Here is a 21,222-nt window from a genome sequence, read left to right as displayed (position 1 = left end):
ACCCCTGATTAGAGTAAGCACCGAAGCGAGAATTATCGAGTCCGCTGACCAAGGTCCACGACCCTGCCGCGTCGGGAATTGAACCCTGGTCCCGGGCCGACTTCTGCTCTCAGGCCTGCTGCCTCTAACCAGTGAGCCACACTACTCCACATATCCTGTACTGCAAAGGATCATGGGTCCCGTAGTTCTTGGCCCACCGAACAAGGGAGTTGTAGTTCAGGCAGGCGCAGAACGGTCTAGACCCTGACAGTACACCCTCCTCCCAGGCGCCTCCTAGGACCCGGCTTGTTGGGGAACCGAGCATGGAAAGACCTGACCGCCCCGGGGGCATGTACATAGTGCCACGGCTCCCAAGAGTCATCCTCAGCTGTATACCCTTTCCATGAGACCAAATACCAAAGCACCCCCCTTCGGAGTTCAGAGTCGCGAATAGCCTTCACCTCGTACTCCAGACCACCCTCGGAGAGTACCGGAGGCGGCGCCTTCCTGCGCGAGGAGAGGGCTTTTTTCAACAACTGCACATGGAACACTGGATGTATTCCTAATGAGGAGGGCAGCTTCAACTTGTACGCCACAGGATTTACTTGACGCACTATGGGATAAGGACCAATGAACCGAGGATGAAAGACACCCTGTCACCCACCTGGAACAGAGGACCCTGAACCCGATGTTTGTCCTCCCATTTCTTGTACACCTCCTTAGCTTTCATCAGATGTTTTTGAACCCCCCTATGCACCTTCCTTAAGGCCATGATACGTTCTCTCACAGTGGGTTGATTGGCCAACTCAGCGGGGATGTCAATAGGCAAAGTGTTGGCATCATAACCAAAGTTTGCCTTAAAAGGCGACATACCGGTTGAACTGTGCCATGTATTGTTATAGGACAACTCAGCCATCCACAGTAAATCCACCCAGGATTCATGGGCTGCCTCAGAGTAACAGCGCAAGTACTTCTTCAAAGTCTGGTTCAGGCGTTCAGTTTGCCCATCCGTTTGAGGATGGAAGCTGGTAGAGAGCGCTGACTCTACGCCCAATGCCTTGCATCACGTTTGCCAAAAGCGAGCGATGAACTGTGGTCCCCTGTCTGACACAATCACCCGTGGAATGCCATGTAACCTTATGACCTGCGAGGCCAACAATTGAGCTGTCTGACCTGCCGTAGGGAGGTTTAGACAGGGTATAAAATGTCCCATCTTCGTCAGATTATCCACCAACACGGCTGAATTGCCCTGATTCAAAGGTAAGCCTGTTATAAAATCCAGACTTATGTTCTGCCAAGGGTGAACGGGGGTGGGCATAGGCATCAATAGACCTTTCCGTTTGGTGTTCTCTCCTTTTGCTCTGGCACAGGTCTCACACTTCTCTACCCATTTAGCGACATCCAAGACCAAAGACTCCCACCAGAAATGTCTTCTAAGCAGTCGCACAGTCTTGGTAACCCCTGGATGTCCTGCTGATGGAACTACATGACACCAACTAAAAGCTTTTGGCCGCAATTCCTCAGTAGGTAGGAACAAACTCTCCCCCTGAAAAGGCAACCCCTGTCTCAACTTTCTGTCTGGTTTCTGAGCCGCCCATCGCTCCCACGATCTCAGAGACCTCGAACTCCTGATGTCTCCCAAGAACCTCTCAGCGCGAACCGCACACACTACCTTGGTAGGAGAGATTATGGAGTGCTGTACTTCCTCAGACAGCTCTGTACATATCTCCTGCCTGGACAGTGCATCTGCTTTCCTGTTCTCTACACCAGGACGAAAAGTTACCACAAAATTATATTCAGAAAAGAACAGCATCCACCTCATCTGTCTTTGCGTTAAGTGTCTCGCTGAGGACATATATTGGAGATTCCGGTGGTCGGTGTATACAGTCACCGCTTGACTAGACCCCCAGAGGTAAGGTCTCCATTCTTGAAATGCTCGTTTAATAGCCAGTAGCTCTTTCTCTGCTATAGTGTAATTGACCTCTGCCGGGCTCAGTTTCTTTGGCAAATAAGCAACAGGATGAAGCTGGCCATTATCTGAATCTCTCTGGGATAGGATAGCCCCTACGGCTGCATCAGAAGCATCCGCTTCGACTATGAAAGGTTTTTCCAGCACAGGGTGTGCCAGCACTGGGGCTGTGGTAAAAGCTCTTTTCAAGGCCTGGAAAGCATTGTCAGCCTCAGAAGTCCACACAAACAGTGTTCCCTTTCTTAACAGCCTTGTGATGGGAACCGCCGTCTGAGAGAAGTGCAGAATGAACCGGCGATAATAATTCGCGAATCCTAAAAAACTCTGCACTTCTTTCACATTTCTCAGGGCTGGCCACTCCTGAACAGCCTGTACCTTTCTTTCAGACATCTGGAGGCCATGAGGACTAAGATTGACCCCCAGAAACTCCACTTCCTGCACCCCAAATTCGCATTTGCTCAATTTTACATACAAACTATGTTCTCTCAGTTTGTCCAGAACTTGGCACACTTGGGCTGTATGACAAGCAACATCATGAGAATATATCAAAATATCGTCAATGTACATTACTACAAACCGATCCACATAATCTTTCAATACGTCATTTATGAAAAATTGGAATGCTGCCGGAGCATTACAAAGCCCGAAGGGTATTACCAAATATTCATAAAGACCGAATCTTGTCTTGAACGCAGTTTTCCACTCGTCCCCCTCTCTTACTCGGACCAGGTGATAAGCCCCACGTAAGTCCAAACGGGTGTAAATTTTGGCCTCTCTCACCTGGTCGAGCAAGACAGAAATGAGGGGAAGAGGGTAACGATTGCGTACAGTGTTTTTATTTAATACGCGGTAATCTACACACGCTCTCAAATCCCCATTAGCCTTTGCAATGAAAAACAGGGGAGACGCCGCTGGAGAGCGGGAAGGCCTAATGAACCCCAAACGCCCATAGTGGTCTAGATATTCTCTCAAGTGGGTGGTTTCAGGCACAGCAAAAGCGTACACTCTACATGTGGGTATTGTAGCCCCCTCCACCAGATCTATACGGCAGTCATATTCCCTGTGAGGGGGTAAAGACTCCGCTTTACTCTGACTGAATACATCACTGTAAGCCCTATATTCAATGGGTAGTTGAACATCTTTTTCTGCCGCTGTAGCAGCCAAAAACGGGGTTGTTAACACCGCCACATGAGCTGGGACACATGGAACTAAATGGTCCTGACAATTTTCGGGTACGAAACGAAAGGTCTTTGTCTTCCAATCCACCACAGGATTGTGTCTGTGCAACCAAGGCATGCCAAGGATGACCTCATATTGAGGAGCAGCTATGATGTTTAATGTCAGATTCTCTGTATGCACATATCCATGCAACACCAAGGACAGCCCTATTTCGCTGGTTCTTTCGGTTATTTGACCTGATGTTAATGGTTGCCCATCGACAGCCAAAACATCTTCGGGGTTCTCTCTGGGGACACGAGGCAACGCCAAACGTGTTACTAAGCTGTCATCAATAAAATTGCCTGTGGCTCCGGAATCCAACATCACCATAACTTGATGTTGCACATGATCACTTTCAATAGTCATAACTATCACAAGATGCGCTTCTGTTTCTTCTGGTCCGGCGGAGGACAATGAGGTGAGTTTCCATTCCTGTCCCCCCTCAGCCCTGGGTTTATTTTCTTCCCTTGCTGAGATATCTAACATGTTGGAAGATACCGCCACCTTCTTGAACCTGTTAAAGCCACCAGAAGTCTTAGGTTTGGAGGGGCACTCTCTAACGTAGTGCCCCTTCTTCCCACAGTACATGCATAGGCCCTCTATTCTCCTACTCTCCCTTTCTTCTCTTGACAAAGGAGCCCTAAGAGCTCCTATCTCCATAGGCTCAGGAGCGGATTCTGATCCGCCCGGACTTCGGCGAGGGGTTCGTTCATAACTATAGGTTCCTTTGTCCCAACGTCTTCTACTACCCCCTCTCTCTGTTAAACGGCTATCCAATCTTAACGCCAAATTCACCATGTCCACATATGTGGTGGGCTGGGGATCCACCTGAGCCACCACGTCTTTCAACTCCTCTTTTAACCCTAGATAAAAAAGAGACATTCTTTTTTCCTCTGGCCACTCTGCTTCGGCCACCAACCTGTTAAATGCAGTCAAATAAGGAACCAATTCTCCCTTACCCTGGCGTAATTCTAGTAGTTCTCGATCTGCACTACAAGATGTAGCCCTCCGATCAAAAACCCTCTCAAATTCCGTTCTAAAAGCTGACCAATCTGACAGGATAGCGTCATCACGTTTCACTAAAGGCACTGCCCAATTAGCAGCATCCCCCACTAAATATGAAATAGTGAACGCCACCCTAGAATGATTCGTAGGAAATGAGGACGGTTTACATGAAAAGTGCATAAGGACCTGGGTCAGGAATACCTGCACCTTTCGTGGGTCACCTGAGAACCTTTCAGGATTAGCCAAAGGTATGGGAGGTGGTACTGTAACCTGTACTGAGGAGGCCGGGGCAGAAGCATTAAAAGGGTTACTCCCCAACCTATCCACCTTCTCCCGTAGAGCAGCAGTCTCTGCCTTAGAGGCAACCAACTCCTGCTGCACCAACACCAGAGCGTGCAACACATCCTCCATGGACGCCATTACTCCCACACATGGATCAGGCAGAGTGAAATTCTTGGGCTCGTGATTCTGTCACGGTAGCACTCCGCAGGATCCACGTGCAGAAGAAATGCTCCACCTCCGGACCCCCCAAACACCCCGAATGTATATCACAGGGTGTTCAGGTGATACGGTGAGGGAAAAACCCCAAAAGGGGAAAAAACCCAAAAGAAAAGGATAGAAGGAAGGGTCAGCAGTGGAATAGAAGCTGCAACAGAAATACACAAGAATTAATAACGTTATAAATGCTACTCTCATTACATTCTCGCTAAACAGAACGCAGCCTGATTCACCTGTAATGTCACAATGTTTGCCCCTTCATACAGCAGTATCTTCTCATGTCCCTCTTGCCCCTGCACAACACAAGAAGCACAATTATGTTTAAGGCAATTGAAACAACGACCTTCCTATATAATGCTGTCGCTCCAGATACATACCCTACAAGGTAGTAAAGTTAATTCTTAATGAGAATACTCCAAAGGAAAACGAAAACGTCCGTGAGCATTCCTTGGGATATGCAAAGATGACAAAGTAACTCAAAAGAATATAAGCAGACTCCTCCTCTGCTAGGGAAAACCAAAGCCAGGTCCCAGATAAAATCTCTAGTTCCAAGAATCATCTAAACACGGCATGCTGTAGTTGAAAAGCACTACCAACATCCGCTTTAGTAATTGTAATCCGCTAATGGGTGAATCAATATCCTGAAACACTTTTCCTTCGTGCCGGCATTGCGGAGGACTAACCCCCCCTGCAATCCGTCACTTGTTCAATAAACTACAACCCCCAGCCGGAGGTTGCTCGATGGCTATAAGCAAACATCCTTGTAAGTCCAAACACTGCACAGTGAAATGTTCCTCGCAGCCGCGAGGCTCTGAATGACGCGAGCAGCAAGCTCCCGGTCAAATGCCAGATACTACACCACAAATGCGCAAGCGCGCGAACACGTTACCCGACTGAATCTCCCTTCAGCGAGCTACGGGTCTTCTCAGTGTTCTTCAATTCATACGCCACAGGCGCACGGGAATATAACTGGAAACGGAAGGCTCCTTCAGCAAACAACCAAAATCACGAGCGCTTGTTCTTGGGTCACGCCCCGCTATATCCTGTACTGCAAAGGATCATGGGTCTCGTAGTTCTTGGCCCACCGAACAAGGGAGTTGTAGTTCAGGCAGGCGCAGAACGGTCTAGATCCTGCCAGATGGATTAAACCCAGATCTTTTGACTGGGTGTGAGTGTTTGATTGATTCAGATGCTCCGTCCATCACCACCCCCTTTTGTACCGCTTTTGGCCGCCATAAGTGTGGCAGGGTATGCTCAGACGTGAGTCCCTTGCTCACTTGGTCACTGGATTCAAGATAGCCTGGCTGATGAGGATTATGAATCCGAAACAGGGTCCCAGGATGCTTGTTTCCGGTCCAGGGAAGACATGGCTTGGCAGTTCGGGCTGGACTGTTCCCATGAGGCACAGGGTCAGACTGATTTGCATATAGCCATGTCTGAACTGGGGTGGCTGAGTGGGCTAAAGAACGGTGATGGAATAAACCCAGATCTTTTGACTGGGTGTGAGTGTTTGATTGATTCAGATGCTCCGTCCATCACCACCCCCTTTTGTACCGCTTTTGGCCGCCATAAGTGTGGCAGGGTATGCTCAGACGCGAGTCCCTTGCTCACTTTGCCACTGGATTCAAGCAAGCCGGGCTGAAGACCGCTGGAATGCCAGAAACCGGTCCTCGGAAGCTTGTTTCCGGTCCAGGGATAACATGGCTTGGCAGTTCGGGCTGGACTGTTCCCATGAGGCACAGGGTCAGACTGATTTGCATATAGCCATGTCTGAACTGGGGTGGCAGAGTGGGCTAAAGAACGGTGATGGATTAAACCCAGATCTTTTGACTGGGTGTGAGTGTTTGATTGATTCAGATGCTCCGTCTATCACCACCCCCTTTTGTACCGCTTTTGGCCACCATAAGTGTGGCAGGGTATGGTCAGACGTGAGTCCCTTGCTCACTTTGCCACTGGATTCAAGCAAGCCGGGCTGAAGACGGCTGGAATGCCAGAAACCGGTCCTCGGAAGCTTGTTTCCGGTCCAGGGAAGACATGGCTTGGCAGTTCGGGCTGGACTGTTCCCATGAGGCACAGGGTCAGACTGATTTGCATATAGCCATGTCTGAACTGGGGTGGCAGAGTGGGCTAAAGAACGGTGATGGATTAAACCCAGATCTTTTGACTGGGTGTGAGTGTTTGATTGATTCAGATGCTCCGTCCATCACCACCCCCTTTTGTACCGCTTTTGGCCGCCATCAGTGTAGCAGGGTATGGTCAGACGTGAGTCCCTTGCTCACTTTGCCACTGGATTCAAGCAAGCCGGGCTGAAGACGGCTGTAATGCCAGAAACCGGTCCTCGGAAGCTTGTTTCCTGTCCAGGGAAGACATGGCTTGGCAGTTCGGCTGGACTGTTCCAATGAGGCACAGGGTCAGAATGATTTGCATATAGCCATGTCTGAACTGGGGTGGCAGAGTGGGCTAAAGAACGGTGATGGATTAAACCCAGATCTTTTGACTGGGTGTGAGTGTTTGATTGATTCAGATGCTCCGTCCATCACCACCCCCTTTTGTACCGCTTTTGGCCACCATAAGTGTGGCAGGGTATGGTCAGACGTGAGTCCCTTGCTCACTTTGCCACTGGATTCAAGCAAGCCGGGCTGAAGACGGCTGGAATGCCAGAAACCGGTCCTCGGAAGCTTGTTTCCGGTCCAGGGAAGGCATGGCTTGGCAGTTCGGGCTGGACTGTTCCCATGAGGCACAGGGTCAGACTGATTTGCATATAGCCATGTCTGAACTGGGGTGGCAGAGTGGGCTAAAGAACGGTGATGGATTAAACCCAGATCTTTTGACTGGGTGTGAGTGTTTGATTGATTCAGATGCTCCGTCCATCACCACCCCCTTTTGTACCGCTTTTGGCCGCCATAAGTGTGGCAGGGTATGGTCAGACGTGAGTCCCTTGCTCACTTTGCCACTGGATTCAAGCAAGCCGGGCTGAAGATGGCTGGAATGCCAGAAACCGGTCCTCGGAAGCTTGTTTCCAGTCCAGGGAAGACATGGCTTGGCAGTTCAGGCTGGACTGTTCCCATGAGGCACAGGGTCAGCCTGATTTGCATATAGCCATGTCTGAACTGGGGTGGCAGAGTGGGCTAAAGAACGGTGATGGATTAAACCCAGATCTTTTGACTGGGTGTGAGTGTTTGATTAATTCAGATGCTCTGTCCATCACCACCCCCTTTTGTACCGCGGGCAAAGAGCTCAGCAGGCCCTGGTGGGGGGGAGGAGTGTGCTAGTGGAAAGCTTTGCCCCACATTTGCAAAACCGGCCCCCGGTAACAAAAACTCCCCCCCCCCACCCCCAGGGGTCTAAAACCAGCCTCCGCCCTGGCGGCCCACTGGGAAAATGCCCAGTGCCCGCTATGGCCAGTCAGGCCCAGTCTGTAATCTTTCCTTTCATTTTCTCTTCACCATCCTGTCAAATCCTCTCTGTTCTGCTTCTCTCCGTTTCCGGGGGCCGGTGTCCGAGTGCTGCTGTGGGCCTCTTTTTTTAGCAGTCTGGGGGGCCATTTGGGCGCTGTCTCTATTGTTCGAATACAGCCAGCGGCCCAGTAGGTGTCTGAGTGGCCTTTCTAGAGACAGATGGGCGCTCATTACCTCCGTTTAGCCCATTGATGTGTGCACATACTGAATGGTGGCAGGGGGCCTGAGTAGAAGTGGCTTAACTTGTTTCACCACTGTAAACTAACGCGTGCAATATTTTTTTACCCCCCCTCCTACAGTTTTTTTTATAAGTTGATGCCAAAGCAGTGATCTGAGGAGTGATTATGCAAATGTGGCCCGATTTTTTTTTTTGCGTGCCCGGGCCGATTTTCAATCCCAATCCAACCCTGCCCCCCCCCCCCAGCCTCCATGCAGATCCCTCCTCTGTCCATCTTCTGCTGGTCCCACTGCTTAATTGGGCTTTCTAATCTATCTATTGTCGTCCTTTCTTTCCATTAAGGGAAGGAGGGGGTTCTGCTCTGGTTCCGTCAATCTAGGCTCTCTTTAGTATCTGTGCGTACCTGTGCATGTATGTACTTGAATAGTGGGAGGAGGGGGGGGGGGAGGAGGGGGTTTGCTGGCGAGGTTTAGCCAATGCCCCGCAACGTCAGCTTTGCAGAGGGGTGGTGCTTGCCACCCCAAAACGGCAGGTAAGCTTGGGAGGAGGCAGCCGCCCCAAAATCTTGTGCCACCTGGGCGGACCGCCCCCTTTGGAACGACACTTCCCTCCACCCCCATTTGTACAGGGTTTCAGCCTCACTCTGCAGGTGTGACGAACAGACACTGATGAGGCAGGATATTTCCACAGAATACCTTCGGACAAGAATGATACAGGGGTGTAGCACTGAATTGTGCAGCAGGTACAGTGGCACTGAGGTCTAGGATTCTTTAGGGCCGTCAGCACCCAAATTATGCCAGTATTTTACTACCCAAATGGGAGGACCATTTCCATGATTGCATAAAGCTCATGTCACTCTTCCTACACCACTGGAGTGACTGATATAGAGTATTTAATGTAAAGTGTGGGATAGCTCAGAGAGTTATGGTTTCACTGCTACAATTTGAATATATATAGTCAGCATGTCAAAGGCTCGAGTTCTTTGCACGTCTGGTTGTTTCATTCTTCCAAAAACCTAAACGATTGAAAGTGTGGCCTCTGGTTATATTACCATCTGCGGCCACATACATAATGCAAAAAAAAAAAACTGACGCACTGCAAATATACATCGACCAGTACAGAAACAACCCAGGCATTCAGAAGCGGCAGGCTTCTGGTGAAAATGTGAGCCCTGGCACCTATTGTTTCACAAAAAAGCACTGGGTGTGGAGCTATTAATGATGCAGGCTGCAGGGCCCAGGGGCCTCAGGAATCTATTGAAACCTGTTTATTAAAGAAGAACATAGGGGTCGATTACGATGGCGGACGGACCTGCGTCCGTCCGCCACCACCGAGGTGGAGGGACCGTCCGCAGGGGCAGCGGCGGTCCCTCCGTTGGAATTAGGATGTGACCGCCACCCTGGTGGTCACATCCCGTATACTTAACATTGCGGTGCAAAGTTAAAAATGCATGTTTTCCTTTGACATGCACAACGTGGCGGGCACCGCGTGGTGCCTGCCACTTTGGGCATGCCAAAGCAGGGGGGTACCATAGGTACCCCTCATGTGCACCCCCCACCCCCCAACACCCTGGGGGCCCGCAAGGGGCCCCTAGAAGCAAAGGTCCACATGCTTTTCTACGGCGGAGAAGCCGCCGCGGAAAAACATGTTTCCGCGCCCATCCTAATGTGGGTGGCGGTGTCTTACAGACACCGCCACCATATTGCGGTCCACACCCCGCGGATCAGTGGCGGACAGGCCTGCTGTCCGCCGCTGATCCCACCACCATCATAATCTGGCGGTGGGTGTTTTCTATGCCGCAGCGGTGAATCCACATCCTCCGGGCCGGCAGTGGCTTCCACCGTCCCGGAGGATGCGGATTCACCGCCATCGTAATCGACCCCATAGTTTGCATTGGGAATGATGGCATGCAAAGACTTGCGCATACTAACTCCAGGGCATGGCTGCATGCTGTAACTTGAGGATATTGTTGCAGTGGCAGTCTGCACAGGTTATGGTTGCAGGCTGTGCCTTCTGAACAGAAGCGCATAGACTGCATATCTGCAGTACCCACATAGTATCTCCGCAAGTTCCCTGAAACAAGTTCTGTTGAAAAGACCCTATGTTTATGAATATGGTTATGATTTAAAAAAAACATCAGAAACCACACATTCCATTGATTTCGTTAGTTATACAATCACAAACTCCCTCAAGTGCACCCTAATGATTTCATACATTTATCAATAATCTCAGAATTGATCAGCTGGCCGAGGACAGCAGAAATAAATGGCATGTCTTTCGGTCATGTCCATTGTGTAATAGCATAGGGAATAGCACAAGACTCCTACAGGTGCTGTGCAATGCATCTCAGTCTGAATCTACGAGAAGAGTAGCATGACTAGTGATGTCATATGCTACACCAGCATCAGAGTTCTGCTCCTTGCTTTGTCACTACTCTGCACACAAATACATCTGCATGCCATGCCCCGTGCAAAATGCAACGATCAAACTCATCATAATTGGTCATGTTATATAGGATGTCATCAGTGCAGAATACTGGAAAAAAAAGTGGCAATAAATCAATTACAAGTGAATATCGAGCAAAATCATCTACTCCATGATCCCCAGTCACTATTTTGACCTGAAATTGGCGTGAACTTTTGACAAAGGCAAGCAATGAACCTGGGTTCCTATTTTGTGAGCCTGTAGTGCTGTTGTTTATGGTTTTCTTTTATCCAGACGAAGTGGCAGGAGATTCCCATCACCTCAGAAAAGGATGAGTTAATTCCTTCATGGTAGGACTCAACAAGTCAGTATGGGTTCTACAGAATGCACCTCACTTTCTTTGCATGGTTTCCTAAGGCTCTACATTCTCCCAAGTGAGCCCTTTCTCATCACTGCAAAATACCCTTTAAGATGGAGTGAGATGACAGATAGGTCTGCATCTGCCGGGGGGGAAATGTAGATGGCCATGACAACATCATCAGTTGTTTAGACCATATACAACAATGGATGAGAGAATGTGTCCATTGCTTAAGATACCTAGAAAACATAAATCCTTTCTTAGGAGGAAAAGACAGCACATTTTACCGCTTTGCAAGCTTCTAACCCTTGAACTGAAGCCTCCAAGAAATCAGAAAACAAAGACTCTGGAAAATGGATTTGACTCAAACCTCTGATTCCCCTTTCCTTGGTCAAATAGGTCAATTTTCACATCTCCTTGAGCTGCAAAACTCTTTCTCTCTTACAAATCGCTTGTGGAATGGAACCAAAAAGATGACTGGTCTTGGGATAGCTGGATTACTGTGAAGTGATTTACGCAGGTCTGCCAAATTATTTGTCTGACAGATTCCTGAGACTCCAAATTCAAGCCGCCAAGATGTGCCTAAGCCTTGGTATATCTGACCATTCCAAGCTGTGTCTGAAAGTGCTCTGTTGACTTCCAGTGGATGCGAGGATTAAATTCAAGTCACTGTGCATAATCCAAAAGATGTATTGGAACAAAGGCCTACATAATACAAAATTGGCTTCTTGTGATATCCCTTTTAGAAAAATTTGGTCAGAAACATCACACAACATCACACTTGATTACTCACCATGCCTTTGGCCATCATAAGCAAAGATGACGTTACTTAGGAGTGCGGGGTCAACTTCTATGGAATGTCTTGGACATCCAATTCAGAACTCAAACTAACTACCTGGAGCTCAGAAAACTCCTCCAAATCAAGCTATTTCAGGTTCCACAGCATTTGCTTAGGGCATTACCTGGTTAAGAAACTGAGTTATATTGGGTATGACGCCCATCACTTTCCACGGGACCTTAACAACCCTGGTATTTTTCTCTCTACTGCATGCACTATGTGTATATTCTTCCTGCTTCTATCTATAAGGGTACCACTTGAAACTATCACAAGATGAGTAGGTGCTCTACAAAACAACTCAATAAATGAATAAAGAAATATACAACCCTATACAAGCTCTATGTGAAAAGTCCCAAAAGGGCAAGTAATTGGTCAATATGTTCTATAAAAAACCGTGTGACACTGTATAACAATTAAATCAAGCATTATAAGGGCTGCCATTGACCTGTAGCAACACCACAACAAAATAGGACAGTGTATAAATCATGTGTCAGGAAAGGACAAATTATGCAGCGTAATGTGGCACATGTTCTAATAGCTTTACTTTATTATTTTGTTATTTTTACACATGCTAACACTTCTGGCCAAAGGTTTCACCTCACCAATACCAGTTTAACAACCAAAAGCAGCAAACAGAAAGATGACCAGTAAACCTTTGTGAAGGTGTCCACTTCACAGCAACATGTGTAGCTGCGTTTTGTAACTTTTGATCTATTTGAGCTAGAATTTTTTTTTGTTAAAATCTGCAGATTATGCAGCAGGCTTATTCGGAAAGTCCGATCCCACCCCGGATATTTGGTCCGCACATCGAATTCGAGAAACACATTCTAACGTAACCTACAGGAGACGCCATTATCCATCCCCGTGATCCTTGTGGAAACCTGTAGGTGAGCAAACACTTTTCCCGCTGTCTCGAGATCTTCTCGACTTTGCCGATTCCAACTTTGCCGTTCCCGACCGTGCTAATCCCGACGGTCCCAGAAAACCCCAGTATAGCTGTGCTCCGTTTCTCTAATAGCAAATGTAACCTTTTTTAAAAATGTGACCGTTGAATACGAACTCACCCTGGGAACTGCCTATTGTCTGAAGCCTTACAGACTTGTCAAGTTAAACCTTCCCCTGAATTCGAACCCCCAGCTAAGTGGGAGATTTAGTTCGCCTTCTACCCTCTCTACCAAGAGAACATCCTTTCTCCTGTGGCCCCAGCTCCCCCTTCACTTCACCTCCGCCCGGATGAAGGTGTAGCCCGGCCCGGGCTATACACCGAAACGCGCGTCGGCGTTTGTTCCACCCTGGAACCCACTAAAAAACCTCTTTGGGATTGTATGCCATCTTTCCCATACTCATCTATGGCAACTGTGTGAAGCAAAGTGTGAATGACTGAGAATGACTGTTTGTGTGCCTGGTGATAGTTCTTGCGGAAACTTGGGCCCTGTTTAGGAAACAACCCTAATGTTTTATTGTATATTTATTTTTGCCATTGTTGCACATATTTCCTTGTATCTAAAAAAATACTAAAAAAGAAAAAAATGAATCATAATAACCTATAATAAACTTTTTTGATACAATTCTAGTTGTGATGCATTTATGAGATATCCTCTTAGGGTTCAGAGTGACACTTAATTTGGACCTATTATAGGCCAACCTTTTAAACCTTCGAGCAGGTTCTCTTCCTGTTTGATACTTTATTCGGAAAGCGCAACAAATCTATAATTATGCGGAAAACGCTGCAGCCACAAATTCAAATTATTCCTGTGGCACTGCCCATTGGGTGACAAACCCCGGTCACTGGGCCATATTTCCTACACTCTGGAAAAACACTTCAAATGTGGCAAGCAACGGCCTAACATGAAGGTCGTAATTATCAAGGGACAGAATAGGATGGGTCATTTACTGCATCCTCTAAACCCCAATACCATGGTTTAAGGCATTACTGTGAATAGAAAATGCTTCGTATTCACAGTATTTTAGCTCTGGAAATGAGGCATTACCTGTGGATTCGATATTTATTTGCACCAATATCCAAATGTTTTGACTTTTTACTAGTACATTTACACTGCAAGTATCTGAAAGCGGCAAACAGCAGAGTGCGAAAAATATTGCATAACCTTTAATTACTATCCACTCGCAAATTCCTGTCTGCAAACTCAGGCCCAGATTATAACTGTAGGCTAAATTCGAATCCCTAGGCTACTTTTCAAATTACTTTTGCGTAGTGAGATAATTTTCACTCTAATCCAACCGACACGAGCAAGAAAATGTATGCGGATCTTTTTTGTCTACAAGTTTACATTTTGCTGAGGTTTTCTATGCTCAATGCATTGCGCAGAACGCCAACAAACATACTTTATGTTAAGGAGAACCATTTTGTTAGCATTAAACAATGATATATACAAGACAAAATCTTGTGCGAAGCATTATTTTCACGAATGCGGCAAACTGAAGTAATTTTCAAAGGATATTCAAAAAACCTTGGCCATTTTCTAAATCACTGACTAATGCAAGGCTCAGACATTACATGGACAAATAAATGTAAATCTAGGGCTCTACGTGCAGGGTGGAGTAGTGCCTGGTGCAGTCACACCTGAAAGGCCCAAGGCTATTGAGGGAAGGCCTCAAGAACATGGAAAGCAGGGCAGGATTTAGCTATCAGCGGTGCAGAAGGTGCAGTGGTACCGGGGCACACGGGTTAGTGCGGCCCACCACACCCTCGTTATGACTCTGTTTTATTACTCTATAACGTACAGTGTGGTGGGCCCATTTACCATGTTAGCATTAGGGCCGATGGTTCCTCTTTCACGATAGCGAAGCAGGGCGCTGTTCCCTTACTCCTATTTATTTTTTAATTTTATATAGAGTATTGAGCAATACAGCACAGAGGTAGTCAAAACAGTCACAAAGGTATATAACAATCCAGCATGAAGATCAGGGAGTTTGTGACAGATTAGAGACTGAGCGAGTCAGGCGGCCTCCTCAAAGGGTCTTGTGGATGGGGATTGGATCCTTGGGAAACACTGTTCAGTTTGGAAGCGTGTTGAAGTAGTTGTTGAGTAGTAGAGGTTTAAGTTCTCGTTTGAAGCAATAGAAGGAGGGGTTGCAGCCGAGCTCCTTAGGTAGTGAGTTCCAAATTTTAGAGCACGCCTGGGCAGATTTCTTCATCGGCTTTGGGGGAGTAAGTAAAAATCAGTTGGAGCTTCTCAGTGCCCGGCCTCTCCCTGCTCTGAGTCATGAGTGCCGGAACTATGCAGATTATCCAACATGACACAGTGTGGTGGTACACTATGTGGTATCACATCCCACAGAGGGAATCGCCACATTGGGTTGGTCCGGATTGTCTCAACTTCAGAGCCTGCACTGGTATTTCAAGTACTGGCAAACTTTTTTTTTGCATAATGCTTCAGCCCATTTGAGCACTCCAAGCGAAAACATGATGGCACCCCAACATTTTTTTTTTACTGTGACTTTCTGCTCATCAATGTTCATTAGTTCTGAGACGTTACCAATCTCAGACTTGCAGAGCACAGTTGTTGAGGCCAAGGTGGTGCCAACCTCTGAATGGGCAGTCAATGAGGGAGGCAGCATTTTAAGTGCACACTAAGTTCTGGTCCCTTCCGCAAGGATCTGAATTTTGAGCAAAGGGACTTTTACCACATGGGTTATTTAACCCGGGGTGAGTTATTTACCACATGAGGCGATTACAGAACTTTAGACAGTTTCCCCAAACAAATTCAGGGAGGTGAAACCTGCCTAAATGTGATGGAGAAAAGGTCTGCAAAAAAGGTAAAATGTGAGAATTTGGCTTTGTAAGTAGCCTCTGCATAGTATTCGTCATTTGCAGGCCGATAACTTGGAATATTAGTTATTTATTGCACCCAGTAAATACAAAAAGCTGGTGTATCAGTATTTACTCGTGCTTTAGGTACCTCGCCCTCGGCCAGCAGCTCCTAATCAAAGCCATGGCAAACAGGAGTAAACAGACGGGTTGGAATTCTGATTTGTCCTGTTGTTACGCACAGGGTATTTACAACAGACTGAGGTATTTCCTGCATGAGGTAATTACCGCACTCCAAGCATTTTATTCCCTGACAGATTTTGACAGGAAAAAAGAATAACGAAAGAAACCTACTGGGAAAAAAACTGGAAATGGGAAAAACGCACAGAAATACAGGCAGTAATATCTGATGTCACATGCTATGCCTAATTCAGGCTTAGAAAAACTTAAAATTGGAGGTATTTCCCACACAGGCTAAATAGCTACCCTAGGGTAACGCCCAGTATAAACTGGTGCAGCAAGCACCAACATCTACAAGCTATTCCCCAAGAAGTCGTAATTGACTGTTAGTATCGCACTCAAAACATTCTAACTCAGTGGATACAGATTTAATCAGGTGAGATAAATATCACACCTCTTACTGGCCTGTACGTGTCGGGGTTCTTGTAAGAAGAGCCTGATTTCAAAGTTTCCATATATTGAAACATATGCAAGAATAATACTGAATTGATCTGAATTTGACAGCAAAAAAGATGCATTCATTTGAGTCACAAGTGAATTCCATTCAATTACTATTTAGCTTGCTAGTGCCATTTTCGTGGTCTGTTTTGTTTCTCTCCCTGTACTTCGAGTCATTGATACCGCACACAGACCACACCCCTCCATTGCTGCGAGGCCGTTCTAGACCACGCTAAAGGTGAGATACTGGGTTTCTATAGCAAGCCCATAATAACCTAGTGAGTCGACGTGAACCTGCAGCCAATGCTCAGGAGTCTGGGCAGTGCTCATTAGGCCGACGAAGCCCTGGTGTGCCCGTGAATGGCCTAGGACATCCCAGTAGCATAGGAAGGATACCTTGCTCCCGGTACAAGCACTGACTGCTGTTGGGGTAGTACACTACAACACTTATCAGGATTCAATGGGCATATCAGCGCTTTGGGCCCCGTGTCACTGCACCTGCTGCACCAATGGCAGCTACCCTCCTGTTCCTTCTGCAAAAGCATCAAATGCTGCTTGGATGAGCGGTTCAGGTTATAGACGTGAGTGAGAAGAAGGGAGAAAGGAAACGGAGGAGGAGATAATGAAAGGGGAACACAAATAGATAGATGGAGAAAGAAATTGGGTGAACAGAGATGAGAGAAATGGGGGAAATGAATAGATGTTCTGGCACCGTGAGACTACTTGAAAGAGCTAGTGGGGTGCAGTCTTCTCCCTATATTAGCCGTTTCTTTGGCACTTTGCAACAAGTGAATTGCCTTCTGGCCCTTTAATAATGAATAGATTACTTATTTGGCAACTCAGTGAGATGATGAAATACGGATTTGATGTACCCCAGACCTGAAGCTTTACCAAGGACTGCCTCCACCTTACATCGTTCTGTCAGACGCGGCTCCACACTAGATAAAGTTCTGCCTCTAAGCGCTCCTGTACGAAAACCCTTCTTTTATCGCCGGAGGGGGAGATTTCCACCCCCTCGGATTCGCTCTCCCCCACCGGAGGGCCTGGCTCTACCTCGGCCTCCAGAGCTTCCCATGACCTACCGTGAGTGAAGGTCATGGGTCTCTGACCCTACCAACGGCAGCTTCTGTCCCACTGGCACCGCCCACGCCTGCCGCACTCACACTCCTACCCTGAACGCTGCTCGGGCCCATCCTCAGTGCCTCCAGCTTGTTCTCCAGGCCCATGGCGGAGCGGTCCATGTGGACGCAGCTTGTACGGAATCAAGGACCGTCCTGCTGCCTAGACCCCCACGGAACCTCCCATCACCACGGCAACGACGCTGCTGTCGCGTGAGGTCATAGAGCCAGAGGACATTAGAGTTGCCAGGGAGCAGCGTGCGAACGTCACCAGGAGTGAGGTCACAAGCTTCGATGATGTCACGGTCAGGGCGAACAAGGTAACACAGTGTGGCCGAGTAGGCCTGCTGTGATGAGAAAGAGGGACAACCTCTCTGTCTGTTCGCACAGGCCACTCTTCTGGTCTGTCAGCAAACAGAATGGTCAGAGCTGGGAACATAGTTTTCTCTCTGTGACAGAGGCCGTGAAATGCATCTGGGTTCTGTCACGAGGCTGGCACTGGCAGGCAAGCGGCGTGGACACCTCTTGAGATGGTGCCACTTGCCCAACGGGGGCGCGTTCTTACCTGAGCTAAGACCAAATAAGATAGGGAAGACAGTGGGTGGCAGCCCCGGTTGGCATAAAATTAAAATCTGTATGTTACCAGATTATTAAAATTAAGATAATTTTCTCATAGATTTTTAACCCATTAGGATTTCAGTGCCTTGTTTGAGTTATGTAACCCGTACGTACAAGGGCGCAGCTATACCTCAACTTCGGGGGGTTGGGGGGGACAACGACGACACTAACACTCCCAGCCAGGGCCTTAGCACTGGTCACACACTGTACAACAGTCTTTTTTGCGTCCCCTCCCCCATTTCCTCCTTCTCCATGAATTCCCTCACTACCACTCACCAACAATGTATCTCATCTCTCTATAACACCTTACTGACAAGCACTTCCTTTTTTATAGCGCTACTCATAGTTTACTCACACTCAGTTCTGTGATCCGCATGGTACATGTTCTGTGTAGCAGGCACAATAACCCTCTGAGCTGTGTGGGTGGCATGAGTGCCCAAGTGAGGGCACAGTGATTGATGCAACAGTGTGAGATTAGGGTAAGAGACTCCAGGGTGAGTTAGGTGACCATATGAATTTGGATGTGGATATATGTGCAGAGTGGGACGAATGAATGCATGGTTAGTAATGGGCTTGTTTGAGTGAGATTGTAGATTGAGCAGTGAGGGGGACAGGTGAGTTAAATGTCACATGAGTGCAGGGTGAGTAGCAGTGGTGGCTCCTAAGCTATGGTGGAGGAGCGTCGGCCCACTGCTTTCTTGCAGTGCGAGAAGCGAAAACATAAAATGGTAATAACTTTTAGTTATCACCATTTTATGTTTACTTTGCCGAAGTGCGGGCTGCTCTGCCTACAGAGTTGTTTGCCCACGCCTGAGTGAGCCATGACTGTTTGGTCGGCCCTCTTGGGCCGCCCAAATAAGTAATGCGCATTTCCCCCTTCTAAAAGCAGGTTGCATTGCAGCCTGCATGGAGAACATGCCCACCTCTCCAGCCCCTGGCTGAGTGCCATGCCACGGTGCTCAGACCAATCATGATGCTGCATTGCCACGTTGTGATTAGCTTAGGGGAGGGAGCCTGGCTGCCTGCCTCCTGTGCCTGTCGGAGGCAGGAGAGCAGGAGCAGAGAAGACGCAAGACCCAGCATCGTGTTAAGTTTATGTTTTTTTGTTTCATAATGACCCCCGTGATCCCCCCGCGCCCGCCCCCCCACCCGCGAGCCACGCCGGCTGCAACTGGTGAGTAGTGTGCTGGGTGACTGCAGGGTGAGGTACAGGGTGAACAGCGCAAGTGCATTGCGAGTGGAGTGATCACTGTGAGTGCTGGGGGAGCGGGTGAATGGTGTGAGTGCATGGTGATCAGTGTGAGTGCATTGTGATCGCTGCAAGTGCATGGCAAGCGGGAAAGTGAAGGGCCAGAATGAGGACTGAGTTGTATGAATGCAGGGTGCATTAACAGACACTTGACGTAACTCAAGCATGTTATTGATGGCGGCATAGGGTTTCAGATATAAGTTAAGCTATTGCTATTTTGGCATTAATCAGGGATCAATGGTAAAGGAAATAAATAATGTGCTGATTCTGGAACAAACTTCCAGTCTCATGATTTGTGTTGCCAGCTCATTACTTTGATGTCCCAGACTGTTCAAAAATAAGCAGTCACCTAAAGCCGTATTTTCAGAACTTATCTGTGCATACTTCGAACCGAAAATAGAAATAGAAATCACTTTTAATTGTGTTCTAGGGCTTCCTGAATGATCCATGACTGATAATCAAAGGGAACAAAGACAGAAAAGTCACATTACAAATGAATACATGCTTTTTTATTTATAACCCTATTTAGTGTCAAGACGGGTTCTTTACGTGCTCTTTAAATAACACATTGCTGGCATTTTTCTTTTAACACCACTACTTTATATTCCTTTTTACGAAATCCATTCTCACACTATGGGCAATAAATATAAAATACAAATGTAAGCAATAGGCATAGAAAAAAAATGAAGCCTCAGTAACCAGTTTTACAAAGGTATGTAAATGGTCTTTAAAGTGCGTGTGTTGGAGATAAGACTCCAGACACTGCTCAGTCGAGCCCACAGCAACTCGAGCTGCATCAGCCCAAGCTGAGACACACGACGGGGGGGGGGGCTGAAGCACTTTTAGCCCAATGGGCATTGTGCGCCTGCGTACGTACCAAAGGGCGTAGGAGACACTACATTTTTGTGGGGAAGTAACAGATTCAGCTTTCAGCGAGGTGAGCCAGCGGTCTAGCTTGATTCCAAGAGACAATGAGCCAAGCCATCAAAAGGTATAAACCAGGCAACACATGGCATGAAAATATATGATAAACACTTTAGAATGAAAACAATGACAGTGACAGTGACACACAAAGTTTATTTAGACCATAGTCTATAAACCATACATAGAACAATGGATCGCATATCGTGATAAGACATTTTAAAATCATAATTAATTTTACACATTTACAACACTTATAAAACCATAAGCGTAAAATATTTAAAACCACAATTCATTTTATACAATTACCACACTTATAAAAACCATACACATAAAATTGGGATGCTCTATTATTTTCAAACTCTCCCATTCTCCTTTATTGCCTCCGTTACATATTCTCGTATTGCTTTCAGAAATTTCCCCAACGCAATTGTAGTATCCTAAGATGACATTTCTGTGAGGAGGTCAATAGCATCAGCCCGTGAGGACACCTCATATTTTAAAAAAATTGGACGTAAAAATGTTTTCCGAATTGCTAGAATACACGTACAATCACACAATATATGTAAAATATCATTTCTTACTCCTAGACCACATTTGCAAATTCCATCCGGATGGATCAGGGCCACTCTTATCTTTCTTTCAATCTTCCATGGATTTAGTCCCACCCGAACCTTCAAAATTTCACGTCTTAGCCATCTACTAGGCAGTAAATCCAGGTATGGGAACCGGACCTCCTTTTCCCAATCATTTTTTACCCAATTCACGGATTTTTTTAGCCTCAGATAGTCCATATCTTTTGATCTAGAGTATTCAAGCCCTTGGTCTCTAAGCATCTTTTTAGTGCACACTATTTTCAATAATGAAGGGGAAAAGCTCAGTTTCAAGTTCGCAGCTACCGTCTGGAGGGTTTTCTTCACGTCACGCGCCCAGCATAAGCT

General features: G+C 47.1%; 1 protein-coding gene across 1 annotated transcript in view; it reads right to left on the bottom strand.

The window, feature by feature from the left end:
- Positions 1–17,647, bottom strand: part of TLCD4 (TLC domain containing 4) — a 394,086-nt gene extending 376,439 nt beyond the window's left edge. Inside the window, exon 1 of the mRNA XM_078641293.1 lies at positions 17,547–17,647. The gene's annotated coding sequence lies outside the window, so the exon portion shown is untranslated. The remainder of the gene's footprint in view (positions 1–17,546) is intronic.
- Between the last annotated feature and the right edge of the window lie 3,575 nt (positions 17,648–21,222).

The sequence above is a fragment of the Lissotriton helveticus genome, chromosome 1_1 (assembly GCF_964261635.1).
Source record: "Lissotriton helveticus chromosome 1_1, aLisHel1.1, whole genome shotgun sequence".
In the NCBI taxonomy this organism is placed as follows: domain Eukaryota; kingdom Metazoa; phylum Chordata; class Amphibia; order Caudata; family Salamandridae; genus Lissotriton; species Lissotriton helveticus.
The sequence above is the reverse complement of the archived record's forward strand: the minus strand, read 5'-3'. Positions and strand labels throughout refer to the sequence as shown.